Source organism: Bactrocera dorsalis, chromosome 2 (genome assembly GCF_023373825.1).
Source record: "Bactrocera dorsalis isolate Fly_Bdor chromosome 2, ASM2337382v1, whole genome shotgun sequence".
NCBI classification, from domain to species: domain Eukaryota; kingdom Metazoa; phylum Arthropoda; class Insecta; order Diptera; family Tephritidae; genus Bactrocera; species Bactrocera dorsalis.
In genome coordinates, this window is record NC_064304.1 from 42,906,924 (window position 1) to 42,930,596 (window position 23,673).

General features: G+C 37.2%; 1 protein-coding gene across 12 annotated transcripts in view; it reads left to right on the forward strand.

Annotated features, from left to right (window-relative positions):
• Positions 1-804: 804 nt before the first annotated feature.
• LOC105233453 (RYamide receptor) overlaps positions 805-23,673 on the forward strand; it is a 349,078-nt gene continuing 326,209 nt past the window's right edge. For 5 of the 12 annotated variants that reach the window (XR_007421727.1, XR_007421728.1, XR_007421729.1 and 2 more), the window contains exon 1: positions 805-1,760. The gene's annotated coding sequence lies outside the window, so the exon portion shown is untranslated. The remainder of the gene's footprint in view (positions 1,761-23,673) is intronic. The other 7 variants (XM_049448421.1, XM_049448422.1, XM_049448423.1 and 4 more) reach the window with 4 other exon arrangements.

The window sequence follows — 23,673 nt, forward strand, 5'->3', positions numbered from 1 at the left end:
TGTTGTGAGCTTGGCAATTTTCGTTTGTTGAAAGCTTCCACTTCGTTACTTGTTTGTGAATTCTTGGCTAAAAACAATACTATAACGATGAAACAGCTTCCATATTCTTCCATGACTCCGTGCTAATTTTTCCTATTTCCAAAAATAAAGACTACCTTACAGTGTCGTCGTTCTACAATATGGATGAAAATTATTGAAAGAGCTTGATGATATTCCAAAAATCGAGTTTGAGAAGGGTTCGACCACCGAGAGCTAAGACATTTTTTGTGAAAGTTCAGAAATTAAAATTTTTAAAATAAAAAATATTTTCACACATTTCACCTTAATGCTTCACTGTATTCACGGCCGTGAATTGAAATTGAGGAGGGTAGCGCTATAAAAATGATGTAAACAAAAACACTCGACAAAGACCATTCAATGCGTGCCACACGTGCTCTAACGACAGCATTGAAATGGCGCCAATTTCGTGATTCGGCGCAGTAGCACCAGCAACATGTTGCAGCAACATGCAAATGTATAGGAACATACAAAATAAATAACAAGACATAAGAGACTTTCAGACTAAACAAAAAATGTGATGAATTATCTGTACAGCGGGGGATGTGTTCATCTGTGGCAACACTGGGACCGTCTGTCCCACACACTAGCCACAATTCGACGGTGTTAACAAGCACAACGCAGCCTTTGCTCTTGTGTGGCAACATAAAGCACAACAACATGCTGCAGCCGTGGCGTTAGAACGAACACAGGCGATGACTGCCGACTGCTTGGTTGTTGATTAGCGGCAATGCCTGCTGTGAATTTCCACACAATGCGGCAGATCAGTTGGTGTTTACGTTTCACGAGTGAAACGTGTGGCACGCGCCGTGGCTAAAATCGCGTTCAAACTGATAATAAATCTTTCAATTTTATGGTAAAATAATATTTTGTGGCAGCGATGCACAGTTGTACATAAAGTGTTGATGGGTGGCAACAACTAAACTATATCGGTATTTTATGATAGACGCGGCTATTATCTACCGTTAGTGTGCTCATAACGGATGTGTTTCTGTGCGGAAACGGAAGTTATGCTGTAGCAGCGTGTAGGGAAACCAAGCGCCGCTTGCAACACACATTCGGGCTGCTTTGCTCGCCACAGTGTCGCGTAGTGCGCGCGTATAAACGACGGAAGTGTTAAACCGGTTAAGTGCAGTGTTTACGTTGAAAATTGCGGTGAACGAAAATCAAGGTAAAAATGTTGCGCATACGCCTAGTAGCGCTGTAACGCTTAGTTTGCCATATTGCAAAGGAAAAGTCGAATTTCGCCATACATTTCTTAACTAAAATTATAAAATTATTATTTTTGTAAATCTTGGCTTTTTTTCTTGCGGCGCGTGTTCGTATATACCCGCTAGATAGCATATTTATGTGAATATAGATTAACAAAGCCTTACCACAATTCGCAGTGCAGTGTTAACACGGCTGTGTACTTACAATTTAAAGTGAAATAATGAATATCTATATTTTTAATTAATGAATACGACAAGTGTTGCATGAATGAGCGCAACAAAGTATTGAAAGCCGCATCAAAATCCATGAAGTGCTCCAAGTAAATAACGCTGGCGATAGCTCACACTTTGAAATGATCCTCTGAGATTTGCAAGGACGGAGGATCTAAAAAAATAAATAAATATACTATATTTATATGCAGTCACACATGCTCATTCGTTGCATTTTATTTCGCATTGGTACCCGTGGCATTATGCAGAGTGTAGTGGTGAGTACATTCCTCTAAGTGTGTGTGAAAGTGTTAAAAATGCATTCATATTTGCTTGATTGCTTTTTATGGCATTTTTAATACAACTCTTCCTTTCATCGCGACACTCAATCAGTGCGGCAACATTTGTACATTATCGATTGCATCGGTTATGCGTTGGTTCATTCAATAGAAATCACAGTATTTCTGAGGGTATTGGAAAGGAAATTGGAGGGAAATAAAATGCACTAAAATATAATTTATTTGATTGAAAGTTGGTTAAAGTTATGATTAACTCTTTTTATTAAATAAAAAAAGTGATTTGTGACTATCGTTGCCCCTTAAATCACTGGCATTGCGTTGATGACATTTAAAGCACTGTAACTTATCATCAATTTCATTTTGTTAAAAACATAGGATCAATAAGCAAGTTTTCTATGACTGTTGCATCGAATATGCCTTGTGACAAGAAAGTACATAAGTAAAATTCTAATAATACTTAAAAAAATGTATTTTGCTAAATTGGAAGGACTGCCCTTAATTACCACGCCAAATATAAAGGCGATCTGTCAACCACTTTGTCTATAGCAGCTGCCTAAGTCTGTACATCTTAATAGTGCGTTGCGATTTTTACAATGAATAAAAATATCGAGCAAACAATCAGTCTCAAATTTTGTATTTCTACACAAATTTCTTATGAGGAATCGCTGCTTATGTTGGAAAAGGCTTGCGGGGATTCAGTTTTATCAAACACACAAGCCTACGAGTAGTACAAAGCTTTCAAAGACATTCGATAGGTCATTGAACACATGAAAATATGAAAAAAGTGAGGAATACGGTTCTTGAAAAATCGATCGAAGGATTTTGGTGGATATTTTGGGTATGAAACCCGTTCTTGGTCGACTTGTCCCGATAAATCTGATTTTTGTTTTTCAAAAAGAGTTGTTTTTTTCGATATTCGTGGTTTGGTGCACCATGAATTTCTTCCGAAAGGACAAACGGTCAATAATGAATTTTATTTAGCCGTATTAAGGTGTTTGCGTGAGAACATCCGTCGAAAGCAGCCGGAATTGTGAAAGCACAATCCATTGATTTTTAATAGATAAAACAAAGAACGCAGAAGGAGCTGACAATCATTCAAAAAAGTTCCTATGAAAAGTGTTTCGAGGACTGGAAAAATAGTTGGTATAAGTGTATTACAAAGTGCATTCAAAAGTCAACAGGACTTTTTGAATCTATCGCCCCCTGGTGGCGCCATCTATATGTCGACTACTCCGTTAGAATCTGCTATCTTTATCGGTTGTCCAGTGATTTAATGACATTTCATCGATTGGAAGTGAAGTTATTGCGTTTTAAGTGTCAATATGTTTGTGCTATCGGTGCGAAAATGAGCTTTGAACAAAGAGCCAACATTAAATTTTGTTTTAAAATTCGTAAAACTTTTACCGAAACGTTACAATTGATGAAACAAGTTTATGGCAATGATTGCCTATCCCGTGGCAGAGTGCCCGAGTGGATTTAACGTTTTCAAAGTGGTCGTGAGGACATAAATGACGATCAACATGTGGGCCAATCAAAATCCGTGATTACCGGAAACTCCATTGAAGCTGTGCGTGAATTTATCAAAAATCAGTCAAAAGCATCATTGAAATACATGACATTATCGCATTTTGACCGAACATTCGACGTGTTCGGCCTGAATTGTTAATGCGCTGTCTCATCGACCGACGCTTGTGATTGATTATTTACCAAAAATTACAAATTAACCATTAACCACTCCCCGTATTCACCTGATATAGCAGCGTGCGACTTCTTCCTTTTCGGGAAAATGCATTTGCCATGAAAGGAATGCGTTGTGCAGACGTAGAAGCCATTCAAAAGGCTTCCACCGGCATACTGGCAGCCATACCGGCCATCGAGGTAAAACACTCGTTCAACATGCTTTTGGACCATGCAAAAAGCTGTATTGAAGCAGAAGGTGACTATATTGAATAAAATAAATTGATTTTGCCGAAAAACCCATTTGTTCTGTTTTTTATACTCTCGCAACAAAGTTGCTAAAGAGAGTATTATAGTTTTGTTCACATAACGGTTGTTTGTAAGTCCTAAAACTAAAAGAGTCAGATATAGGGTTATATATACCAAAGTGATCAGGGTGACGAGTAGAGTTGAAATCCGGATGTCTGTCTGTCCGTCCGTCCGTCCGTGCAAGCTGTAACTTGAGTAAAAATTGAGATATCATGTTGAAACTTGGTACACGTATTTCTTGGCTCCATAAGAAGGTTAAGTTCGAAGATGGGCAAAATCGGCCCACTGCCACGCCCACAAAATGGCGGAAACCGAAAACCTATAAAGTGTCATAACTAAATTATAAATAAAGATATTAAAGTGAAATTTGGCAAAAAGGCTCGCGTTAGGGAGGGGCATATTTCGACGTAATTTTTTTGGAAGAGTGGGCGTGGCCCCGCCCCCTACTAAGTTTTTGTACATATCTCGGAAACTACTATAGCTATGTCAACCAAACTCTACAGAGCCGTTTCCTTCAGGCATTTCCATATACAGTTCAAAAAGGAAAATCGGATAATAACCACGCCCACCTCCCATACAAAGGTTATGTTGATAATCACTAAACGTGCGTTAACCGACTAACAAAAAACGTCAGAAACACTAAATTTTACGGAAAAAATGGCAGAAGAAAGCTGCAAACAGGCTTTTTTCAAAAATTGAAAATGGGCGTGGCGTCGCCCAGTTATGGACCAAAAACCATATCTCAGGAACTACTCAACCAATTTCAATAAAATTCGGTATATAATATTTTCTTAACACCCTGATGACATGTACGAAATCGGTTCACAACCACGCCTTCTTCCAATATAACGCTATTTTGAATTCCATCTGATGCCTTCTCTGTATAATATATACATTAGGAACCAATGATGATAGCGGAATAAAACTTTACACAAATACGGTATTTGAGCTGAGGTATCCCTTGTGGAAAAATTGTCGTGATCGAACTATAACTTTTCAAGGTCCCTGATATCGAACACGAAGAATTCTAACCTAACCTAATTTTTCACCGAAAATATCTGTAAGTCTCTCAGAATTTAATTCTTATTAATTTTACAGCAAAATTAAAAAAAATATGTAAATGACGGATAATGAAATCTCGATTATCACTTTATCATGCGAGAGTATAAAATGTTCGGTGACAGCCGAACTTAGCCATTCCTTACTTGTTTAAGTCTTGTTTACTTTGGAACGCAGCTTGTACATCTGGTGGGGGTTACTTTGAAGGCGACGAAATAAATATTTCATTTTATTTCCAATTTCCGGGTACTTGTTTGTCTCAACATACATATATCCCTATTTATTGAAAATTATTTGAAATGAATATGGACGTTTCGTTCAAAAACGTTGCCTTCCGAATGGCAGTTGGCGCTTCCATCGTTGGTCTGCACTTCAGCTATTCCTTGACAGGCCGACTTTTATCTGAGAAATTTATGTTTCTTATATTCTTGAGCTTTCTTTAAACTGGCTTTCTTGCAGATGCTTATGAGAGAATTTTACATGTCATAAGTTCATTACTTCTTTTATCGACTTTAGATTCATCGGTGGATTTAGTCAGTCGATAGCGTTTCATGCGAATGTATTTGGAACTCTTGTCGGGATATGTACGAGCCAGCCTAGTTTTCTTTTAAGAATTTCGGTCCACAGGTTTGTTTAGTTTGTGTGTGACCATATTTTCGAAAATGTATGCCGTTGTTGAAATTGAAAAAATATCGGCTTCCGCATTCTCAGCCGAGCCACACAATTATTATAGTAAACAAATGAAACCGCAAGAAGTGAATTTTACAGTTTTTATTTAATTAATTTTTTTGAGCTTTGAATCCATCAAGTAACGCTGCCGATACAGCTAATTATCGCTGTCGATCCACATATTTGTTATTAACGCCAGATATTCGTGTATTGCCGGCATTTCGAGCAACGTATTTAAGTGGTCACATATACAGGATACAGGGTGTGGGTGTCTAAACATCGAATACTTTTGAATTTTACTAACCGATTGCTTGCAATTAAAACCACGAAACACTTCCCATCAAAATATCGCAGCGAAACAGGGACTCTCTACATTGAAAGTAGTTGGTCTGCTGTGTTAACTTCGCCGAAAATACCGTGTCAACAATCGGCCAACAATCGTATGAATTATATTATTCATTCGTGAAAGTTTTTAGTTGAGGACTGGTTAGAGAGAGATCGCCAACATGCAGTCGGTTTAAATTATTTAGTTTAATTAACACGCTGAGGATCTATGCAGTTTGGAATACGTTCAAACTGTCTCCGGAGCCATTATAACAAGAATCGATGACCCATAACTCTTGAATCGATTTCTTCTTCGTTTTGAAAGCTTATTCGAAAATCATTGCTATGTCACCCAAGATGCCCCAAAAAGCAATGTAGACTGCAAAATTGTTCATTTTACCAAGAAAAGTGCCAAACATTTTACCAAAGAATTTATTACAGAACAAGTTCAATAAAACTGTCTCCAAAATTAAAGTAATGTTCTCCAAATTATGAAATGTCGCACCCTGTATGCATTTCGTGATTATAACGAAATTTTCAATTATAGCGTGGACGCATGCAAATTGAAAATTCTACTTTTTTGCTTTTTGTTGCAACACCAGCAGTGGGCAGAATCGCCATGCACGAGTGTGGCCTTAATGAGATGCAGTAAAATGTTGTAAAATTCTCGGATATTCCATGATGTGTCGCACCAGATTTTAAGGACGCAAAAATGCCTGCACGCATATCGCAGCACGAAATAATAGAGCTGTCTGCAGTTGGAGCTCGTAGGCGTTTAAAGAAATGCAAGTTCTTCTTATGTTGCACTTGATTTTACTGCGCTCGAATGAGATAATTGGTAAAGTGTGTACATAACTTGCAATTGCTGTGGTTAAATGTTTTTTGAGTATTTCGGGGAATTGAATACCGAAGAAAATTCGTTAAAATCGTAATTTTTACTTTGCCACTAAAGTTTTTGGTTTTTGTTTGTCCTCTTCTTTCAATATGAAGCTTCCTGTTTTCTATGAAAAGCCAGAAGCTGGTTCAGCAGCAGCATTATAAATGCGTTTATGAAATCCAACAAAAAGAAGAAGAAGAGTTTTTAATTTTGGGCAAATTTTGATACTTTAAAATGTCCAGATTACGACCGCATTCTTAAAAATATTGAATGTGTTCTTGATTTAAAGATAATTGCATATCTAATGCTATAATAATTATCGAGTTGTTAATAATAAAAAAAATAGTTTTCCTGAAGTGATAGAGCCCCAGCACACAATTTTCACGTAATAGTCATTCGCATGATCTACTCAGAAACAATGATGTTGCCAAAAACTAGATATTTGTAAATCCTACAATTTTATTTGAATAAGAGCATGAAACATCTAAACCTAAGCTTTTTTCGCAAAATGAACTCAGTGATTATTTGCACGATAAAGTTAGGAATGATAAATTAAGTTGTCAAAGCGTTGGACGTGGAAGGACAAATGTTTTGATAACATTTGTAGAAAATGCCCGAAGCTTACTGTGGAAAATGCAACAATTGATTAAATGTACAGTTTTTAACAAATTTATGACTGTTCTGGAAAGTTAATCGTGGAAAAATTTTGTTTTGATAGTCGAAAATTCCATCGGTAACAGTTAAGTACCAATTTATTAAGAAATTGTGCAAAACTGTCAGACAGAATAAGAAGAAAATAATTTTTAGTAAATTCAGTGAGAGACAGAGAGAGCGGTTGAACCAAGTTCTAAAAGTGATGGACGTGATGTTTTGCTCCAAGGCCTGAATCGAAGCGGGATTGTCCGCCTAGACTTTACGCTTTACAAATCTCCACAGGAAAATGTCTAACGGTGTGATTTCACAGGATCTTGTTGCCAACGGACCGACCCAAAAGGTGAAATTATCTGTTCATTGAAGTGTTCTCTCAGTAAATCCATTGATCCCGAATTCGGAAAATTTGCTTGTTTATGTACCAATTGAACCAGAAATGGGTCTCTGAATAAAATTTGGCTCGAAAACGTTGAGCGACTTCAGTTCATACCCAAGCTGTATTTTGTACGCTTTCAATTTAAGATATCGGTGTAAAATGCGCCAAGTCGTTCCATGCATCAGTCCGAGTTGGTGCGAACAGCGACGAATCCACTTTCCACGGTCTTCGTGTACACTCTCAACGACGGCTGCTATATTTTCTTCACTGCGTCCTGGATGTGGTCTATTCGGCCGAATATTATCCAATAATGAACATATTTTTACACAACCTGAATTTTCGTAATAAAGTTGAACGATTTGTAAATGTTGTTCAGGCATAAGTTTTTCCGCCATTAAGTCCATTCTTCCATATATTAAGTTTTATGTGAAATACCAGTCGTTCGAAACTTCTAAGTCCAGCTACACTCACTAGTCGCAGGAAAATGCTTGGCATAATATTGTTAGTGAAGCTCCTGATAAATCAGTTTCCAGATCTTCTCTCTTGTCTGAAGTTAAATTTAATATTTCTGGTCGCTTAGAGAGGCAGCTTAGACCCTTACTTTTAAAATCTTGTAGTTGAAATACGAACTATACGAACATTATGTCTGACTCCAGCAACTTTTGTTTAACTGATCCACTTTTCTATATTGAACAAATGTATGTAAAGCCTTAGCTATTTGGTGTCTTTGGCTAAAGAGTTTTAGATCTCGAGGTTTCAACAATTCTCTCGCCATCATGACTCGTTTGACTAGCGTCGGTTAGACTGAAGTAGGGTAATCTTTGTGCAGTTAATATTATTAATTCCTTTTTAATAAAAATTCGTTATAAATATATTGAAATCATTCTTTCGTCCATGCGCTCTCCTTGTGAAGCACTTCAATGCTTTTCGTTATTTGTTTTAAAGAGAATTCTTCGAAACTTCAATTTTCAATTCTGATATCGTTGGCCGAAAAGTGGCCATACAAATTTAATTGGAATTTGTATGCAATAAAATAAATAACAAGAGCACTTTTGAGCAAGAACAAATTAGATTATATAATACAAACACAGAAAATTGAGACGAAATTGCATATGTCGGACACACAAAAAACCGCAATGACATTCTAACAAATGGTGCACATGGCCAATGCAGGTTTGTGTGTAGGAAAAATATTGTATCTTCAATTTTTCAATTTGTTGTGGCCGCAAAGATTGTCACACTCACCGACGGAATACAAAGCAAATTATTGCGAGCAAACAAAAAAGGATGTACTCGTAAGAGCAAACAAATTTCAATGTTTTGCACTTGACCACATTTTTAATCTCCGGTATGCAAAGGCGGGCTGAGCTTTGAGTCAGACGAGTAGCGAGTACAGAAGAGGTTAGAAGACAAGTAATGTAAGGACATTGAAATGCACCGAAATGTAAAAGGTTTGTAGAAGAGTAGGAAAAGCATGCAAGAAATTGTGGCCACTGCAAAAAGAAATACGAAGGGAAATTATGTAAATTTGAAACGCTTCGGTGAACGACGAAAAAGAGCACAGAGAAGTGCCGGTAGCGAGTTAAAGAACACGAGTGCAAAACAGCAAAACCTTATATGTAAAAATCATTTAGCGAAATGCTATTGCAAAGGGAATTTCGAAGCATTAACTCATACACATTACTTTACTCATTCCTCCCGCTTACGTCGGTTTTGCTCTAACCCACTTAGAGGTTATTCGTACTCGTACTCGTGCACTTAGCTGCAAATTCATGTTTGTTTTTATTTTCATCGAATGTGAGTACACGTGGCTTCATTACCGTTTTCTTAACATAATAGCGCTAAGATTAGCACATACTGTACTATATAAGTGTGTGTAATTAAAGGTGAACTAAAAACATTTTAAGTGTAACAACGAAGTAATAACAGAAGTGTAAGTAAAAACTCACGACTCCGTCGACTCGCTGCCTTTGTAATAATTAGCGACAAAGTTAAACAGTCAAGGTCACTGAAAGAGTACACATAAGTATCCAATCATATAGTTTTAGAAGACGTCTCTAGAATAGGTACATGGTATGTATATGATTGAATATTTATATTTAAGTTGGTTTCTATATTTCGTACTAAATTCCTCAATCTTCATATCTGTTGATTTTAGTCAGCTCAGCAGAATATAAATGTTTAGCCAAAGTAATGAAAAAACACACACTGGAAGTTTAAGTATTTTTTGAATATGTCTTATCAAAGTAAAAGTTATTCGAAAGATTTTCGTTTTTCTGCAAAGGTTAGGTTCATAGTCTCTGTTCTCTTCTTCCTAATTGGCAATTATAGCCGAAGTTTTAATTGGGTATTTTTTTACGTGGCGGGAACCAAACCTAGCGCACAACCCTATGTAGGGGATGTTTCGCCTTCTCACTTTAGCTCACCTTAAAACGGATGTTCTTAGGCTATCCAGAGGATACTTGGCCAAAGACCGCAAGTCGTGAGCTGCTTGAGCCATATGTAAAAGAATCGTTTCTGGCCACTCCCAAGTGAATGACGATCAGAGAACTTTCCTCACTTGCGTGAACTTCTACACATGACCCCATCCTCCTGTTCTCACTTGTGCTTTAAAGAAACCATGACTGTTCGTTTAGTGCCATTAAAATGCTGCCTTAATAAATAGTGAAAGGAGCAATTTGTCCTTTGAAACAGCGCTTTCCTAAAAGCCATAAACTCTATTATAACTATAGTCACTAAAATGTATGTAAGCTTAGTAAGTTACTAAGTAGCAAGTAGCCATAGTGAATACAAAGTGTAGCAAATACAAAAATGCGACATAATTTTTTGTAAGAAAAGTTGCGGTTAAAAGAACACAAAAAACCACGAGCTAGTCATTAAAGAAGCTAACTATTATTGCATATGTTATTGCCATATGCGAGATTTATGAGGGCGAAATGTTTCAGGGGAATATTAACACACGTGCTAACGATTAAATTTTATGATACACCTACACACTGGTCATTAACAGTGCAACATAGTGAGGTGCGTATAAAATTAGGAACATTGCGTCAGATTTGGAATATTATATACTACATATCGGTGCTTCTTAAGTACACAGGTCATTTTAGTACGAGACGATCATTCGGTGGGCTGTGATAAGGTAAAATGTGTTGAACAATCCTTACTGGGCGAAACATTTAAAAGGACATTTAGTTTTGTAGGAGATTTTTTAAAAAGGTTGCCAATATACATATATTAAAACATTTTCAAAAAAAATAAAAATAAAATAAAACACTAGAACATCAAATTTAGTAGGCAATATTTATGATCATTCGAAGTAATACTCTTTGGCATTTATTCTTTGTGGATTATTTCATTCAAATTTCGGCTGCGGTTACTTCTCACATAGTCCATTCGTTGAGGCCATTTCTCGATGACTCGTTCGCTCATATCGACTGATAACTGGCGAATGACACGCGTGATGTTTTGCTCCAAGGGCTGAATCGAAGCGGGATTGTCCGCATAGACTAAAGACTTTTCAAAGTCCTCAGAGGAAAACGCTTAATACTGTGATATCACGTAAAATTAATTAACGTAAAATTATCTGATCACCGTGTTCTCTCAGTCAATACATTGATTGATGAGATGTCGACACGGCGCCATCGTGTTGAAACCAAAAGTCAACGAGATCACTTCATTGTAAGATCTCGAAGAAATATGCGCCAAGTCGTTTCATACGTCAGTCCGAGTTGCTCCGAACGGCACCGAATCGAGTCTCCCATTTCTTTGTGTACATTCTCACCTACGGTTGCTACGAAAGGTTATAAAAAAGTACCTATACTTGGATTACGGTGTATAAGTGGTATGTATATCTGCTATCTTCACTGCTTCCAAGCTTCGTTTTAAATATTTCAGATCAGTTTTTTTTTATTGTGAATGGTTCAAATGATAAATGAAAATTCATAAAGCATTTCTTTAATTTCTTGTATTTTTAAAACATAAGACTTAAAATCAGAAAACAAAAATAAAGCGAAAAGGCAACGTTTATCTCCACTAAGAAGGAATCATAACACTATTGCAAATGCGTAGGAGGACATGTTAGTGCGGGATTGCACTGCAAGTGCCGCCTGTTTGTTTTAGCATCTGGTATAGTTTTATAGTTTTTATAAAGGGTGATTTTTAAGAGCTTGATAACTTTTTTAAAAAAAAAACGCATAAAATTTGCAAAATCTCATCGGTTCTTTATTTGAAACGTTAGATTGGTTCATGACATTTACTTTTTGAAGATAATTACATTTAAATGTTTGACCGCGGCTGCGTCTTAGGTGGTCCATTCGGAAAGTCCAATTTTGGGCAACTTTTTTCGAGCATTTCGGCCGGAATAGCCCGAATTTCTTCGGAAATGTGTGTTCCAAAGCTGGAATAGTTGCTGGCTTATTTCTGTAGACTTTAGACTTGATGTAGCCCCACAAAAAATAGTCTAAAGGCGTTAAATCGCATGATCTTGGTGGCCAACTTACGGGTTCCATTTCTTGAGATGAATTGTTGTCCGAAGTTTTCCCTCAAAATGGCCATAGAATCGCGAGCTGTGTGGCATGTAGCGCCATCTTGTTGAAACCACATGTCAACCAAGTTCAGTTCTTCCATTTTTTGCAACAAAAAGTTTGTTAGCATCGAACGATAGCGATCGCCATTCACAGAAACGTTTGCGTCCAACAGCATCTTTGAAAAAAATACGGTCAATGATTCCACCAGCGTACAAACCACACCAAACAGTGCATTTTTTCGGGATGCATGGGCAGTTCTTGAACGGCTTCTGGTTGCTCTTCACCCCAAAATGCGGCAATTTTGCTTATTTACGTAGCCATTCAACCAGAAATGAGCCTCATCGCTGAACAAAATTTGTCGGACGTAAAGCGCGAAACACATTTCGAACCGAACACTGATTTTGGTAATAAAATTCAATGATTTGCAAGCGTTGCTCGTTAGTAAGTCTATTCATGATGAAAATGTCAAGCATACTGAGCATCTTTCTCTTTCACACCATGTCTGAAATCCCACGTGATCTGTCAAATACTAATGCATGAAAATCTAACCTCAAAAAAATCACCCGTTTAGTATAGTTTGTCCGATCGCTGCTAAGTAACGCTTGGCGAATCCGAGACAGGTATAATAATCGTTGTTTAGTTCTAGTATGTCCTTTTCAAGATCTGCTGAAAACAAATAATACTTTTGCCAGCTAATTGCTGGAATATTTCCCTACATCAGAATTGTTTCATTGCGTATGCCGACTGGATTTCGAAGCGAACTGACAAGCCAATGTTTAAAGTGAGATTGATGGTCGATAAACGTCATTTTACAGCCATCAAAATCATTTTTGATGTTGTCTTTTGCAACACATTCTTTCGCTCGCTCACTGCATTCATCGTTTTTGCACATAGCCCAGACAACAGTAGTGACAGTGCTTCTGTAACGCAGGAATTTTCTTTTCTTTTCTTTTCTACAACATCTGCAAAATATTTAAGTTCAGTTCTAGTTGCACCATTTGATAGAAGCAATATTTTCAATATTTTTCTCAGGCTCTCTAGTATTTTGAAGTAGAGATGATAGAATTTCTCCTTTATGTATGTACAAATATATGTATGGACGATAGATTTTGGCTAACGCTCACTATAAAAATATATAATGATGAGCTTAATTTCTTGGATTAACAGTTCTGATTATGGATTATAAACTTTAGAATCTTCTTCATTTATTTCGTAGCAAATATGTATTATAGATTTAGTTTTTAGTAGGAAGAGGAGATATTGCGCTCAAAAGTAGTCACACGGTTTAACTTATTATGCATGAAAGAATGTCCACTTCATCGAAATTTATAAATATCGCCACGCATTTGTGCACCCCACTTTAGTAAAATAACAAGAATTTACCACAAAATATTATTCATTATGGTTAATGAAATTACGGCATGCGAATGAAAAACCAGCTAGTAGCTAGAAGCTTTAAAAATTCATGCATAATGCTTGCAAACCAATTCAATTATGCACAAACTACTTTGTATATCTTTATTTACACATATGTACATACATACACTCGAGTGTGTGCTGTCGCAAAAATATTGATGGCATTGTTGTTATTGCTAACGTCCACTGTTTATTTATTCATTAAATTACCTTTGTTTTGTTCGTCCTTCCATTCCAAAGCGAATTTCACCGAATATTTGCTCAAACTATTGCCGCAAAACAATCCAGCAGGTTAGGAGCCACGTGTAACCCACTCGATGAATGTGCTTGCCTCTACAAAAATTAAACAATATTGTTTTTCTAGTGTATAAAATACTTGCATACATGGATATACGTGACCATTGTTCACTTTTGTATTTTTTATTTCCTCTGCTAGCTGTTGTTTAGGCTCCCAATTTGCTGCAGAAGATAGAACAATGAGATTCGGTTTTGGCAAATAAACATGGGGGCATGCTCGGCTATTCAGCTCTTTTAGTGTTGTTGCGATTAAGGAAATGTGAGCCAACAGCTTTATTATAAGCCGATTTCAATAATGAAATTTCTACTTCCCTAAACGATTGTCGTTTATAATTAAATACATACTTGTATGTTTTACTTTTAAAAAAGGGATAAAAACTACTAACAAAAGCAAATTAAGAAAACAGAGAAGTTTAGTAAATTTATTTTCTCATAACTTCAACGAAATTTTTAAACATTTAGGCAATGCTTAGTATTCTAATTTTAATATTTTTTTCCAAAAAAAAAATATGGTATAGGAAACGGGTAAATAGCGGGTATTTTCACTGAAGTAATACTTTATTTTTTGGAGCTTGTCTTTTTGTACAGCCATAACTATTGATTTTCCTGTGCCTGAATTGGATGATGTTGACGGGGACGACTTTTGGTTCCAATGAGACGGTGCTGAAAAAAATAATCAATCTATTGAAGGAAACTTTTGTTGAGCGCATTATCTTGTGTTCTGAAACTCCCGACTAGAATTTTTTTGGATCAGCCTCCACGGTTGAAATCACTTTTAAAAACGTATAGGCCGTTTCTATTAAATGCTATTCGCTAACGGGTTTCATCTATACCAAAATATTAAGTAATTCTCGTTTTACTTTATTAACGTTGATACTACTTACGGGGTTATAGCCGCGTTTACAACAGTGCTCCAGTCGTTCTTCCCTTTCGCTGTTTAGCGCCTTCTCTATCTGGTCTTTCCAACGGAGTGGAGGTCTTCCATTTCCTTTGCTTTCCCCGGCGGATACTACTTCGAATACTCCCAGAGATGGAGTGCTTTCATCCATTCGGACGACATGAGTTAGCCAGCGTTACGTAACCGCTGCCTCTTAATTCGCTGAGCTATATCAGTGTCGTCGTAAGTATTCTCGTATAGCTCATAGTTTCATCGACTGTCAACAGTGACATGGGTGTCTAGTCGCGAGTGCGACGACTGTTTTTTTGATGACAGGAGATATTTCTTTTTGCCCTCGTTCACTGCCAGACCCATTTGCTTCACTGCCTTATCCAGTCTGGAGGAAGCAGAACCTGCCCGATTAAGTTCTTCAGCTCGAATTATTTTCTCCAGCAGCAGATTGAAGAAGTCTCTCGATAGAAAGCCGCCTTGTCTGAAACCTCGTTTGGTATCGAACGGCTCGGAGAGGTCCTTCCCAAACCTGACAGAGATTTTCGCATTGCTCAACGTCAGTTTACGCAGCCGTATTAGTTTTGTGGAGATACCAAATTCAGACATCGTGGCATGAAAGCAGCACATTTTGTGCGGCCAAAACAGATTTTAAATTGACGGAGAGGTGGTGTATGTTGATCCTCTTTTCACGGTTTTTTCCCCAAATCTTGCGAATGGTGAATATCTGGTATTTTGTTGATTTTTTGGGCCTACCGCCACACTGGTTTATACTTTCGTCCGACCATGTTCTACAAAGAAGCAAATACATGCCCCTTATCAGTTCTTCGCCGCCGTCTTGGAATAGCTCGGCCGGCAATCAATCGGCCCTTTCGACATTGTTGTTCTTCAGACGGGTAATTGCTATTCGAACTTCTTCATTGCCGGGCAAAGGTTGAAAAAGTGCTGCTTCCATAATTTCAGTATGCTCTGGGCATCAGTCACTAGATTACCTCTGGGCCTTTTACAAGAGTATGCGCCAATTTTTTCGTAGAAAAATCATTCAGCTTGCCAACTCTCGACGTACTCACGCGTTACGTTTAGGTTGGTGAAAAAACTGCCTCAGTCTCGAATACCAGACAGTAAATTACATAAATATTTGGGTTTTTTTGCCCAAGCCCACCTTGTGTGAAATTAAAATATAATGGAGGGAATCATTGTAGCAGTGGATGACGTTTATTTTAGCGCCTTCGGAGATCGCTTGCAACTAATTCTTTCATAAAAAATTTTATTGCGTTTTTTAAATTAGATATAAAGCAATGTTTAAATTCAATCATAGTTTAAAATTTGAAAAAAAAAAATTATAAAGTAGCTAAAATGCCTTAATTCCCTAAAATTAACTTTTTAGGTTTCAAACTAGTTACCAGGTATATTCTTCAATAGTTGAATAACTTGTATATCTTATAAAAACTTTCAAGGTATGTTAGTGAACTTCGCAATAAAACACGGATGAAAGATAAACTACTTATACAAACTGTATTTTTTTGGGCTCTATAAGGCTAACTAGCACCTACATAGTTCTGATAGCAAACGCAGATCGCCTGCATTTTCTGTCCGCACATTAACTTTCTCAAGTTAGACATAATTAAGGTTTTTAGGTGTGTATTAAACACAATACTACACATGAGTTACAGCGCTGCCAACACCCGGGCATATGACTTCCCCCACAAGTTTCCTTTTCAACAGATTTTCCTGTTATAATAACCATTTTTCATATTCTTTCACCTTATTCATTCTCCGCAGAAAGCATATTTTTGCTGTCATACTTATTTTGGCGCCAGCAAACAGTTATTTTGCGCGTAGACTTTCCTTATCGCTGCGCTAAGGCAAGTACACGCTCTTCCTATCTTCGTCTCTTCTCCGCCTACATTTATTTCTATGTACATATGTATGTAGGTCGCGTGTTTTTGCACATGCAAAGAACGCAAAGAAGTGTGTGTTTGTAATTTGCTCATGGCTAAACTTTCACTCCTCTCCAGTGATTATTTTATTTTTTACCCTAGAAATATTTCACAGCCTACTAATTTTTACCCCAACCAGGCCCGTAGCCAGCATTTTCATTTCGGGGTGGGGCTGAAGTAAAAATACATATATAAGCTTAAATTTTTCTGTTTTATTAAAAAAAAAAGAAATATAAATTCATATACATATTGCTTAAATTACTTTGGTAGTTGTAACTTAACCCTTCGTTGCATAGCATTGATAATATGCAATGTTAACTTCTCGTTGATCTGGCAGCTACATCGTTTCTTTATTTACAGTTATTTTTTTTCGCCAAATAAAATTTATATCTTATTACTATTCTCCTTTGGTACAGATTTTTTTCTTTGCAAAAAATTCTTCAGTTTTTGTGAATATATGTAGTAAAAAAGTAAACTTCTATTAAAAAATGCAGTGCTAATTTTTCATTATTTTGTGTGAATTATTGAGAGTGTATAATAAAATATTGGTATTTCCTATTAGTTTGGAGAGTTTCTTACCCAAATAACAAATTCGGTCTCTCACACGAACTATTTTTGCAAGAGTTATAATATATCATTGCCATGTGCAACTACCATGCATTTGAGCCCAAAATTTTTTACCTGTAGGGAGCTTACTTATATAATGATAGCGCACGATTAATAGAAAACTGGGATGAAAAGCAAAGATGATATTTAATCGGAGATGATCTGATGAATCAGCAATTTGAATTAGATATACATCATCAATACGAATATAAACAGCAAGAAGCAAACCAATCAATACATAATTTTAAAAGAAGTTAATGTTATAATAGACGCACGATGATTAGATCTCATGGAAATTTATGCGCTTGTCAAAAAAAAGCCAGAGAAAAATGAATGATATAGACAAACAAAATCTGAAAAAGTTTTTCGGATATATGTGATATCTATTGTTCAAATCCCTAATATTCGCAAGATATTGGACGCCAAAAGTAGGCAAGAACTGAATACAGGGCCACTATGTCAGTGAATAAATGAAAAAATAAAAGTTTATGTTTTTGGGCTGGTATATGCTGGATTCCAATAACTGCAACTTCGAAATATATACTGTCCTAGAGAACAGCAGCATCAATAGACTTCCTGAGGAAATTGATTTGGGATCAAGTCCCTACACAGTTATAGGATTTTTTCTTCTAAGGCATATTCCCCCATAAAAAGAACGATATTTTTTTTTTTTTTTTTTTTGATATAATAATTACTATACATTTTTTTGGCACCTATGTAAACGTGGAATTTAGCCTCACTGGGAACCAGTTCGTCGGATCCGAATTTCCAATTTAAAGCTTCTAGACGAGATATTATGAAAGAAAAAGCATACGAAAAATCCCTTGAATATGCAAACGTGGATAACTGTCATATCGTAATTTGACTCCAATCTACTATGGCAAAATCTCTAGAAGTAGCAGGGTTGAATGGTTTGATGCGAAAATTTGGACGGAAAATAATCGGTCCGCTTGCCCAATCGTTCTATCAAAGTATAACAAATTCTATGGGGGTGTTGATTTCCTAGATTCTTTATAGGCCGATACAAGAAACTCAAAATGTGGCCTAAAGTTAGGTATTTGGGTAAATAAGTATAATTCTTATAATTTATTTCTAAAGAATGCACCAGAGAAGTGGTCCCTTCACTGAAAATGAAGTTACGGATGAACCACATGGATCCACAAATTATCAAGTTGTGACGGATATACGTACATATGTTCTGGGTGCAAAAACATGAAATTAACTTATGTTTCGGCAAATCAAGAAACTTGTTTTAAAAAAAATTTTCATATAGAATAAACTGAAAATTTATTGTAAAACGTAATGAATTTAATTCTGTCCACTTTTATCAATAAAAATATCCATTTAGTAACTTCCTTGTAAATTTATTAGATTTGCTGCAATGATATTGCATATATGCAATGTGTACGTAACTCTGTTTGCTAGAAACACGGCAAATCATAAAAACTTAAAATTTGTCATCTTATAATAGCCCACATTAAAAATTATGATTCAAAAAAATTTTTATTGTCTAAGGGAAATTAAATCATGCAACGAAGGGTTAAATAAGTAATATTTTTCTTCTATCTTGCTTGTCATATCATTAATTACTTCATCTGGATCTATTTTAATACCATCCAGTGCACTGCAATAACAGCAAGTGCACTCAGCGCTCATTGCCCATACAATGCGTGGTAAAAGTTTTTATTCTTTTTAAGGTTTGAAGAAGTTCTTTCGAAGAGGAAGCGGTCGTCACTGGAAGAGTTGGTAAAATTGTAAGGAGGTAGTGAATATTTTTAAAAATACGTTGCATCGCAATGTTGCAGTAATTTCAACACTTCTATGGTTGGATCTATTGTTGATAAGCTGGCACACCACAATCGATACTATGATTTTTAATGGTGTCATTGATATTGCTCCTCGAAGTAAATAGTTAAATTTTTTAATTCCTTCGGCATTATCAATTGCAGCAAAACCCTGGGAGTAGAATTTGAAATGACGAGAGTATGTCCTCATTCACTTTTTTTAAAAAAATAAACGTTCTGTCATGTTTTGATCATCAGAGCATCAACGCATGGAATAAATATGTAACTCTGAAGTGGCTTTCAGCGTTGTTCAGTGGCAAGGTGGATTAGCACGAGTAGTTTGACTACGCGAAGTCACTCTAGGCACTACAAGATCTATGTCAAAAGGATCTTTAGACATTATGATGCTGTTGGGAAAATATCGTTGAAAAAAAAAACCATCCGCTGTTTCTACTTATCTGGTGCAGAGTTCTTATTAATTCTTTGGCTCGGTTCATTGCGATACAAAATCCATAGATTTTTCTGGAGTTGCACAGACAGTGGCAGCGTTAAGCTGAACAATTGCTCACAGGACGAATAGACTAAGCAAAAAAATCACTTTTCTCTACCGCTGCTAAGAAGGCCTGATGCTTTAGACGAAATGGACCATGTCCTACTCGAATTAATTATCCAAACTTAGTACAATGAATTTGAAAAGCTCCACAAAGCTTATAATGTTTTCATGCCTTCTATAAACCTTGTTTCACAAGGGCGAACAAGTCGTCTTTTTTTGCTTTCTGGTGCGTGCTTTATTCCCCAATCGATGGACGATGGAGCAGACGTTCCATTACCCGACCATGAAGGAAGTTCGAATAGCAATCACCCGCCTGAAGAACAACAAAGCGGCAGGGCCGATGGATTGCGGCCGAGCATTCAAACACGGCGGCGAAGAACTGATAAGGAGCATGCCCCCCCCCCCCCATCAGCTTCTTTGTAAATATGGTCGGACGAAAGCATGCCCAACGACTGGAATTTAAGTGTGCTATGCCCAATCCATAAAAAAAGGAGACCCCACAATCTGCGCCAACTACCGTGGGATTAGCCTCTCAGAACATCGCATATAAGGTTCATCGAGCGTATTGTGTGAAAGATTAAAGCCCACCGTCAACGAACTGATTGGACCTGTATCAGTGTGGCTTTAGACCTGGCAAATCAACAACTGAACCAGATAGTCAACCATGCGCCAAATCTTGGAAAAGACCCGTGAAAGGAGAATCGACACACACCACCTCTTCGTCGATTTCAAAGCCTTTCGACAGCACGAAAAGGGGCTGCCTTTATGCCGCGATGTCTGAATTTGGTATCCCCGCAAAACTGATACGGCTGTGTAAACTGACGTTGAGCGGCACCGTCAGAAGCTCCGTCAGGATTGGGATGAACCTATCCGAGCCGTTCGATACCAAAACGAGGTTTCAGGCCAAGGCGACTCCCTATCGTGCGACTTTTTCAATCTGCTGCTGGAGAAAATAGTTCGAGCTGCAGAACTTAATCGAGCGGGTACAATCACGTTCTATAAGAGTGTACAGCTGCTGGCGTTGCCGATGATATTGATATCATCGGCCTCAACACTCCCGCGCCGTTAGTTCTGCTTTTCTCCAGACTGGACAAGGAAGCAAAACGATGGGTCTGGCAGTGAACGAGGGCAAGACGAAATATCTCCTGTCATCGTACAAACCGTCGTCGCACACGCGACTTGGCTCTCACGTCATTGTTGACAGTCATAACTTCGAAATCGTAGATAATTCGTCTATCTTGGAACCAGCGTAAACACACACCAACAATGTCAGCCTAGAAATCCAACGCAGGATAACTCTTGCCAACAGGTGCTACTTCGGACTGAGTAGGCAATTGAGAAAGCAAAGTCCTCCTCGACAGACAAAAACCAAACTCTATAAGTCTCTCATAATCCCCGTCCTGCTATATGGTGCAGAGGCTTGGACGAATTTCAACAAGCGGATGAGTCGACGTTGCGACGGTTTTCGAGAGAAAAATTCTGCGAAAAGAATTTATGGTCCTTTGCGCGTTGTGCCACGGCGAATATCGCATTCGATGGAACGATGAGCTGTACGAGATATACGACGACATTGACATAGTTCAGCGAATTAAAAGACAGCGGCTACGCTGGATAGGTCAATGTTTGTCCGGATGGACGAAAGCACTCCAGCTCTGAAAGTATTCGACGCAGTACCCGCCTGGGGAAGCAGAGGAAGAGGAAGACCTCCACTCCGTTGGAAGGACCAAGTGGAGAAGGACCAGGCTTCGCTTGGATTAACCAATTGGCGCCACGTAGCGAAAGAAGAAACGACTGGCGCGCGGTTGTTAACTCGGCTATAATCGCGTAAGCGGTGTCTACGCCAATTAAGATAGTAAGGTGCGTGCCTCTCTGTATAACGTCCTGGAAAGTTGTGTTTGCATTTGAATGGTTTCTAAATAAATTTGCTCATTTCATTGGACAATACCAAGGCAGTTCCGTGTTGAAGGCTAATGACATAGTAATTAGAAAGCGCAAGGTTCAATCGGTTGACTAGCGCAATGAACATATCGTGCTTTTGGATACCGGTTGTCTTATCTGGTTTGCACTCCACTTAAATGCCCTGACATGTTGCTGCTCCGTCATATCCCTGTCCAACCAACTCCGCCATATCAAGATGGAGATCTGTACAACGCTTAAATATGACTTTTTGATAAGTTTTCAGTCACCGGTCATAGTGTGGAGTTTGCGTACGACTGTTATAGGTTTGAGCTGAGTTGGTATAAGAGTTTTTCAAAAGATTCAGTCAGTGATAAATCTTTTTTTATTTGCGATTTATTTAAAAAAATTTCTGTCCTTATTTCGGGAGGGCTTCAGCCCTCTAGCCCCCCCCTTGGCTACGTGCCTGGGACCCCAACAGACTTGCATTTGTGCGCTGACTTTTTGCCATTTCACAGCCTTGCTCGGCAGTTTTCTTATTAACTACACTTTATTTTTTACTTATTCCATTCCCTCCTAAACTTTTAGATTAATTCTAACTGAGGCATTCTACATCAATTCAAGCATTGACACTTCTCTGCGCCGCATTTCAGCGATTGCGAAAAAACTCAGAAGAATCCATTCAGAGTAGATTTAATGTTTTTAGAAAATTCCGCAGTCATCGCCGAAAGTTGAAATAGCTTCAATGAGTAGCGAATTTTCCTCATTTCGTGCTGAGAAATTTTCGGCATCTGTGGCCCGTCTACTGAGTCTCTTTTAATAGCTGTTGTTGTACGCTTTATTGACACACATAAACATTATTCGAATTAGCGTTGTGCGTGTGTAGGTATGCATTCTAGTGAATGAAATTTAGTTTTGCTGAATTTCGGCTGTGTTGTTAGCTCAAATATTATTTACATAACAATAAAGATAATTGCTTAATTGCCAGCGCACTCACACCTCGTTAATCGCATCGCTCTCTGTGTGCGCCGGCGTATGAGTAATATTTATTCTGTTACCAAACACTTCCCAATAAATATTATTTAATTAATTAAAACTGCGGTCAATTTTGTGTATTTGCTATTGGCATTGTGTTTTATTGTTTACGTAACTTTTGTATTAGTTTTGTTGTTATTGTTTCGCATAGCTATACCTTTGTGCTTTTCTGGGTATATTTTTTTAGTATTCGCATTAATTAGTTTGCCAAACAATCTATTCAAGCTTATTTATGTAATGGAGCTTGTAATCGCCTAGCAGCAACCACAAAACAGTTGCTGGAATTCATGCGAAAGAATACATAAAAAAGTTGAGTGATTACAAAACTTTTTTTCTTAATCTACAAAAAATTATTATTGGTAAAGAAGATTGAGAGATTTTTAATTTGTTTGCTTGTAAATTACTTCTGTACGTATACTCATGTTGAGCGTTCTCGGAAAATTAATCAGACGGAAATTGTCTGTGAATGTGATGGATTATGGATATGACTGCCGAAATGTGCAGCATATGGGATTTTCACATAATAACTGCTGAGTTGGTGGAGTCTTCCGCGCTTTAACTTTGCATAATTTGGCAATTTGATCATTTTTAAAATAAGTTGAGATCTTGGGTTTTATGGTCCAATTTCAGCGAAGAGAAAGAAGGTATTAAAAATAGTGTAGAACAATATGTTGCTAAAATTAAAGCAAAAAGTATAGAGAATATCATATTTTCAACTTAAAAAGATCAAGATGAAAATGCGAATACGTAGAGTTGCAGTTTTATATTGCTGATGTCTAATAACTAGAAAGATGAATTAAGAAAGAAAAGAAAAATAGAAAACAACTGATAGTTATGGGTGTTTCCCAAACTTTATATTAAAATTTGTTCGAGAAAATCGTTACAGGATTACTTCAATAAGTCTTTACTTTGAAATAAAGCTAATTAACTCAAATCAAATAATGTAATATGCATTATAAAATATTGTCCGATATACCACACACGGTATAAAACAATATCAAAATCTTTCTGT